Raw genomic sequence first — 7422 nt, forward strand, 5'->3', positions numbered from 1 at the left:
AGGGACCTTATCTCATCATCTTTGTATGCTTCCCCTTCCCCCTGCCTACAAAAGTCTCCACAATTGTGCATGAGATGAATGAGCATCAGAGATGTGATAATTGAGTTGAGTATTAATCAAATCCAGTGGTTCCATTTAGTAGGGAAAAAGAAAGCATTAGAGTCAGAGAGATGTAGGTTTCAATCACAGCTCTGCACAGGCCTGACTGTGGGACCTCAGGTGAGTTTAGTTTTCTCATCTGAAAAATAGGGCTGATTTTTTTTTTTTAAGGGATGATAAATCGAATTCACAGGATTAGATACTATAGGATAAATAGGATTTAGGAGATAGTCTAAAAGACATCTTTTAGAGACCTAAGGGCTCTTTGCCCGGGTCAAATCCTGGCTCTTTTATTTACAAGTTGTGCAAACTAGGGCAACTTATTTAACATCTCCTTGCCTCAGTTTCTTCATTTGTAAAAATAGGATGATAATACAATAATACCTACCTCAGTTGGCATACTGGGAGAATAAAATGAGTTAATATGTAGAAAGCACCTGGGATAATATCTGCACAGAGTTGGCACATATAAATGTTTGCTGTTGCTATTTTTATTATCATTATTACTACTGTTAGGAACTGTCTTCTTAGGAAGCTAAAACCAGTAACCATGAAGCAGTTTACAAGCATTTCAGGTCAGTGGCCAATTAAGTGCTAAATTGAATGGTACAAACACAATTGCTATGAGAGTTTCAGCAAAGAAAAAGGTCAGAGGGGGCTGGAGTCGTCCGGAAAGGTTTATAAGCCAAAACTTTTTAAAATCAGGTAAACTTGTGAAGATAGAGGGGTATGTTTTTGGATCTGGAGGTGGAAAGGGAACCCGTTTCCAGGAATGGGTAGGGTCACTCCTCTTCATGGAAGGGGCCTGCCTTTTCTCTTGGTGGACGTTTACAATTCCGAATCTTATCCGGCTCACAATCTGGGGCTCAGGTTCTAGGTGATGAGTTGTCGTAAATGGAGAGCTGAGAAAAGGGAGACTAATGCAGTTGTGTTCCCATGGAAGACGAACAAAGCTAAACGTAGCTGGAGTCAGAGAATCTGTGACTGCTAACAGATGTAGGACTGTGCAACTAAACAAACCCCAAGGCTTACTCCCTCCCTGAGGAGGTGAGGCCACAAGCAGTTTCTGTAGCATCCCTGGTGGAGCTCTGGGCCCATTCTGGCTCGATTGAGAAGGAAGGTGAAGTCTGTTGTTCTTTCAAGGGTCGCTTACCTGCCTCCTGCAGAGAATCCCCAAGGCCTAGATTCTGGAAAGGGAAAGGAAAGCAAGGAGAACATAAAAAACAACCTTTGTCTTAGCCCATGAGATTCATGTTCATGCCCCGCAAGCACTTTGCAGGAAGGAATGAGTGTTTGTTTTTTTGGCTGCGTTGGGTCTTCGTTGCTGCACGCGGGCTTTCTCTAGTTGCGGTGAGCAGGAGCTACTCTTCGTTGCGGTGCGCAGGCTTCTCATTGCGGTGGCTTCTCTTGTTGCGGAGCATGGGCTCTAGGCACGTGGGCTTCGGTAGTTGTGGTACGTGGGCTCAGAAGTTGTGGCTCACGGGCTCTAGAGCGCAGGCTTAGCAGTTGTGGCGCATGGGCTTAGTTGCTCTGCGGCATGTGGGATCTTCCCGGACCAGGGCTCGAACCCATGTCCCCTGCATTGGCAAGCGGATTCTTAACCACTGAGCCACCAAGGAAGCCCGGAATGAGTGTTCTTTAAAAAAAATAAATTCCTACCTGCTCTTTCCCACAAAGCAGAGTTCAGTTGTGGCGACTTAACAGGGGTGAAGGTTGTTACTCTGCAAAACTGAACTTTGCCCAGAGAGTTTGTATTTGCTGTCAACAAACAGCCAAAGAATGGCCCAGGAAGGCAGACGGGCCAGGTAACATTCACTGTTCCCTGGAGCCCCAGCCTAACCTGGAGTGGCCGGCCCAGGTAGGGGCTAGAGGTGAGGTGCCAAATCCTCTGGGCACTGAAGGTCCACCTGGCTTTGGACCTCATAGACCAAGGAGGTGCCTTTCCCCAGATCCCCTCTGAGGTGGAAGAAAGCAAATCACTTCATAAATTACTTACTGTATGATCCATTAAACCATAGATGTAACCATTTGCTGATTAGTGTACCACCACTTTAAATATGGTCTATAGGGAATTTAGAGAAAAATCTTTTCCCCCAGTATCAGGAAGTAAGTAAAATAAATAATAAATAAGTAAATAATAACTAACCAGATAATTCGAGTAGAGGAGTATCCAGTGGGCAAGTTATCAGACCCACCCAATTCCCTTGCTGAGACAGGTGGAAAAAAGCTGATCCTTCTTTGCATCTATGCTTATGTATGTAATTTTAGTAAATGGGGAAGAGTAAGGCAGAAGTTTAACAAACAGTCCCCTTTCCTCTCCCTGTACACATAGGGAGCTGTTGAATAAAAAGAAGGGAATTTGATTCTAAAGTTCCCTGAAGAGCTGGAGAAATCTCCTCACAGGGGACCTGACCCTGGGAGAATCAACTTGCAGCCCCTGTGGGCAAGCAGCCGGAGAATCACTGCTGGAGGGGCAAGACCCAGCTAGTCCCTGTTGCCCTGCATGAGCCCCCCGGGGAGAAGTGGTTGCTGCATAACAGCAGGGCCATTCTTTGTAGATGGAACACCACACCTAGTTTTGTACCTGGAAGCTTAGCCAATTAATAAACCACTTAACTGTGGTTTGTTAAGGAGCTGGTTTGGGGAGACAACGGGGGATTAAACTCTTATCCTTTCCTTCCATTTTGTCTTATCCTTGTCCTGGAAAAGGACTGAAGATTACTGGTGACTTGTTCCATTTCTCACCCTTATTTTGCCAGGTGCTAAATCACCCAGTCAGTCAGAATTAAGCACATGCTTCCAGCTAAGATTTTGAGAGATTTAAAATGTTTCAACTGTCAAAAGTATCACCATAGTCTTAGGAAAAATCAGCACTTTTGTAGGATTTCTGTGCTTTCATAGTTTTTTTTGTTTTTTTCAGTTTTTTTAAATTATAAGTACAAAGAAGGGAGGAGACTCATAATCTTTTTTCAGGGACTGTTAAGGGTCTTAATCAGGCCTGATATCCCACAAAGTTTCCAGGGTGCCCTGTGGGAGGAGTATAGGGCTGCCCAAGAGGCCCAGGCCACTGGAAGAGGGATTGATTATATTTCAGGGTTAAGAGGGTACCTCCCATTCCAGGAGCTCAGAACATGGACCTTGGCCTTTTGGGTGGAAGTGTATGGACATTTCTGTCTTCAAGGAGCTGTTTTGGTTTGGTTTTAACTTTATGCAAATAATACATGGATACACTGTCCTTGAGAAGCATTTAAACCTTATAATTAAGGCTAAAGTCCCCTGTGACCAATACCGTCCATCCTGGTTTCTTCCTCCTCTTCCCCAGCAATAATCTCTGTGGTAACTTTGAGTATATCTCCTTCCATGGTTTTTTTATTTTTACCTACCTGCATATATGGCCATATTTACAGTACTGTTTTATGTATTGCTGTAGCACAAGTGCAATCACACTGTATGTACTATCCTGCAAATTGCTTTTTTCCCTCAACAGCATGTTTTGGAACTTTTCTAACTCAGTACTACAGAGACCAACAACCCACCAAACTGATATAGAGAATATTTCAAAGTGGAAGCATCTGAACTACAGAAGATGCTGAAAGAAATCTCATTAGAACTTCCCTTATCTGATCAGAACAGAGCTCTACTAGAGCCAGCTGCCAGCACTCTCCCCCCATCACCCTTACGGCTCAAATTGGGGAGGCTGACCTTGGGCACCGGGACATCCCCCCAAAATTGTGTAAACACATCTCACCAGAACCTTCCATCCTTTGAAGCCCAAAGCCCCTCCCCTCCTATTAACCTGGTATATAAACCTTTACTCCTAGCTATTCTGGGAGCTACTCTAGAGTAGTACAGGGAGTACTATGGGGTGGTCCTGCATTCATAATATTAATACATTTTTCTCCTGTTAATTTGTGTATTGTCACTTCATGTGTGTCGCACTCCCCTCAGTCAGACCTAAGTTGGTAGAGAAGTTTTTCCTCCCAAAAGTTTATATAAATTTACCTCATTAATTTCAACTGCTGCATAGTATTACAGAGACACAATAGGTTTGGGTTTTGTTTTTTTTTTAATTCCCTATCAGTGGATTTTTAGGTTGTTTCCAGTTTTTCCCCATGGCAAACAATACTGCAGTGAATATACTTGCACATGCCTCCCTATATACGTGTGCAAATATATCTTAGAAAACAGGAATTGCTATATCATGGGTTATACGCTTTTTAGATTCTAGACACTGGCAAATAGACTGGAGTATGATAAATGTTTAACAACCAGTCTTCCATAAAAGGGGGTAGGGGCTAATTTGTAGCATTTGTCCTATTTCCATTGTGTGAGTTCTCCCACCATGGCCAATTTCAAACTACTAATATTCATTACTGAACTTGGGTTTGGGACGAGTTATACACCATCAGCTCTTGCAAGCTGGTATGAACTGGCTCCAGCACAGTTCAAGAATTCCTCAAACTCAGGATGCAGATAGATAACGGCAAATAGCCCTCCGAAGTAGCCCAACCAACTTGTACTTTCGCAAGCAGTGTATGAACGTGTCTTGATAATATTACACTTTTTTGCAAATATGAGTCAAAAAACGATACCTCATTTTGCCTTGCATTTTCCCAGTCATCAATGAGGTTGAGCATCTTTTCACATTTTATCGGTATTTCCTGTTCTGTGAAATGGTCCATATCCTTTGCCTGTTTGTTTTTCTTGTTGTTGTTGTTTCACTTATTCATCTTTTTCTTACTGATTTGTTGGAGCCCTTGATGTAGTCTGAAAATATATTGTCCTTCAAGTAGTTTTCAATCTATTTTAGATAATAAAATTGGAGGAATATTCCCAAATTCTATTGAGTACCTGCTATATGAACATACCCATCAAGGACTGGGACTGAGAGAGAAAAGTACACATGGTGTACATCAAATTCTATGTGTACTTTGTACCATTGTGGTAGGGTCAGTTGAACACACATGTGCATACCACTAGTACTAATAACAAGTAATTACTGTGAAAAATAGATAAATTGTATTTTGGCTCAGTCAGGCTACTTGTCGTATTTTTCATAAGCATATTATCGATCACTTCTCTTGGGGTCAGTTAGGTCACTGGACTTTTTTCCTGAAGGAATATATATACCAGCACTTCTTATTCACACTGAAGTCTCTTGTGAGTCTTCCTGTGAGGTCTCATCCTCATCTTTTCACTGTTGGCCCTGATCTGAAAAGGTGGAATGCTGTTCTCTCCAGGCTGTTCTTCCCTGAAAATGACTGGCTGCCGCAGCAGCTTGCTATCTTCTGGGATGAATTAAGAACTACAGTCTTGGTTCCTGGGAGGAACCAAGATGGCGGAGTAGAAGGACGTGCTCTCACTCCCTCTTGTGAGAACACCAGAATCACAACTAGCTGCTGGACAGTCATCGACAGGAAGACACTGGAACTCACCAAAAAAGATACCCCACATCCAAAGACAAAGGAGAAGCCACAATGAGATGGTAGGAGGGGCGCAAACACATTAAAATCAAATCCCATAACTGCTGGGTGGGTGACTCACAGACTGGAGAACACTTATACTACAGAAGTCCACCCACTGGAGTGAAGGTTCTGAGCCCCACGTCAGGCTTCCCAACCTGGGGGTCCGGCAATGGGAGGAGGAATTCCTAGAGAATCAGACTTTGAAGCCTAGTGGGATTTGATTGCAGGACTTCGACAGGACTGGGGGAAACAGAGACTCCACTCTTGGAGGGCACACACAAAGTGTGCGCATCGGGACCCAGGGGAAGGAGCCATGACCCCAGGGGAGACTGAACCAGACCTACCTGCTAGTGTTGGAGGGTCTCCTGCAGAGGCAGGGGGTGGCTGTGGCTCACCGTGGGGACAACGACACTGGCAGCAGAAGTTCTGGAAAGTACTCCTTGGCGTGAGCCCTCCCAGAGTCTGTCATTGGCCCCACCAAAGAGCCCAGGTAGGCTCCAGTGTTGGGTTGCCTCAGGCCAAAAACCAACAGGGAGGGAACCCAGCCCCACCCATCAGCAGTCAAGTGGATTAAAGTTTTACTGAGCTCTGCCCACCAGAGCAACAGTCAGCTCTACCCACCACCAGTCCCTCCCATCAGGAAACTTACACAAGCCTCTTAGATAGCCTCATCCACCAGAGGGCAGACAGCAGAAACAAGAAGAACTACAATCCTGCAGCCTGTGGAACAAAAACCACATTCACAGAATGATAGACAAGATGAAAAGGCAGAAGGCTATGTACCAGATGAAGGAACAAGATAAAACCCCAGAAAAACAACTAAATGAAGTGGAGATAGGCAACCTTCCAGACAAAGAATTCAGAATAATGATAGTGAATATGATCCAGGACCTCGCAAAAAGAATGGAGGCAAAGATCGAGAAGATGCAAGAAATGTTTAACAAAGACCTAGAAGAGTTAAAGAACAAACAAACAGAGATGAACAATACAATAACTGAAATGAAAACTACACTAGAAGGAATCAATAGCAGAATAACTGAGGCAGAAGAACAGATAAGTGACCTGGAAGACAGAATGGTGGATTCACTGCTGCGGAACAGAATAAAGAAAAAAGAATGAAAAGAAATGAAGACAGCCTAAGAGACCTCTGGGACAACATTAAATGCAACAACATTCACATTATAGGGGTCCCAGGAGGAGAAGAGAGAGAGAAAGGACCCGAGAAAATATTTGAAGAGATTATAGTCGAAAACTTCCCTAACATGGGAAAGGAAATAGCCACCCAAGTCCAGGAAACACAGCGAGTCCCATACAGGATAAACCCAAGGAGAAACATGCCGAGACACATAGTAATCAAATTGGAAAAAATTAAAGACAAAGAAAAATTATTGAAAGCAGCAAGGGAAAAAGGACAAATAACATACAAGGGAACTCCCATAAGGTTAACAGCTGATTTCTCAGCAGAAACTCTACAAGCCAGAAGGGAATGGCATGATATACTTAAAGTGATGAAAGGGAAGAAACTACAACCAAGATTACTCTACCCGGCAAGGATCTCATTCAGATTTGATGGAGAAATCAAAAGCTTTACAGACAAGCAAAAGCTAAGAGAATTCAGCACCACCAAACCAGCTCTACAACAAATGCTAAAGGAACTTCTCTAAGTGGGAAACACAAGAGAAGAAAAGGACCTACAAAAACAAACCCAAAACAATTAAGAAAATGGTCATAAGAACATACATATCAATAATTACCTTAAACGTGAATGGATTAAATGCTCCAACCAAAAGACACAGGTTTCCTGAATGGATACAAAAACAAGACCCATATATATGCTGTCTACAAGAGACCCACTTCA

Source organism: Eubalaena glacialis, chromosome 14 (genome assembly GCF_028564815.1).
Source record: "Eubalaena glacialis isolate mEubGla1 chromosome 14, mEubGla1.1.hap2.+ XY, whole genome shotgun sequence".
Lineage (NCBI taxonomy): Eukaryota > Metazoa > Chordata > Mammalia > Artiodactyla > Balaenidae > Eubalaena > Eubalaena glacialis.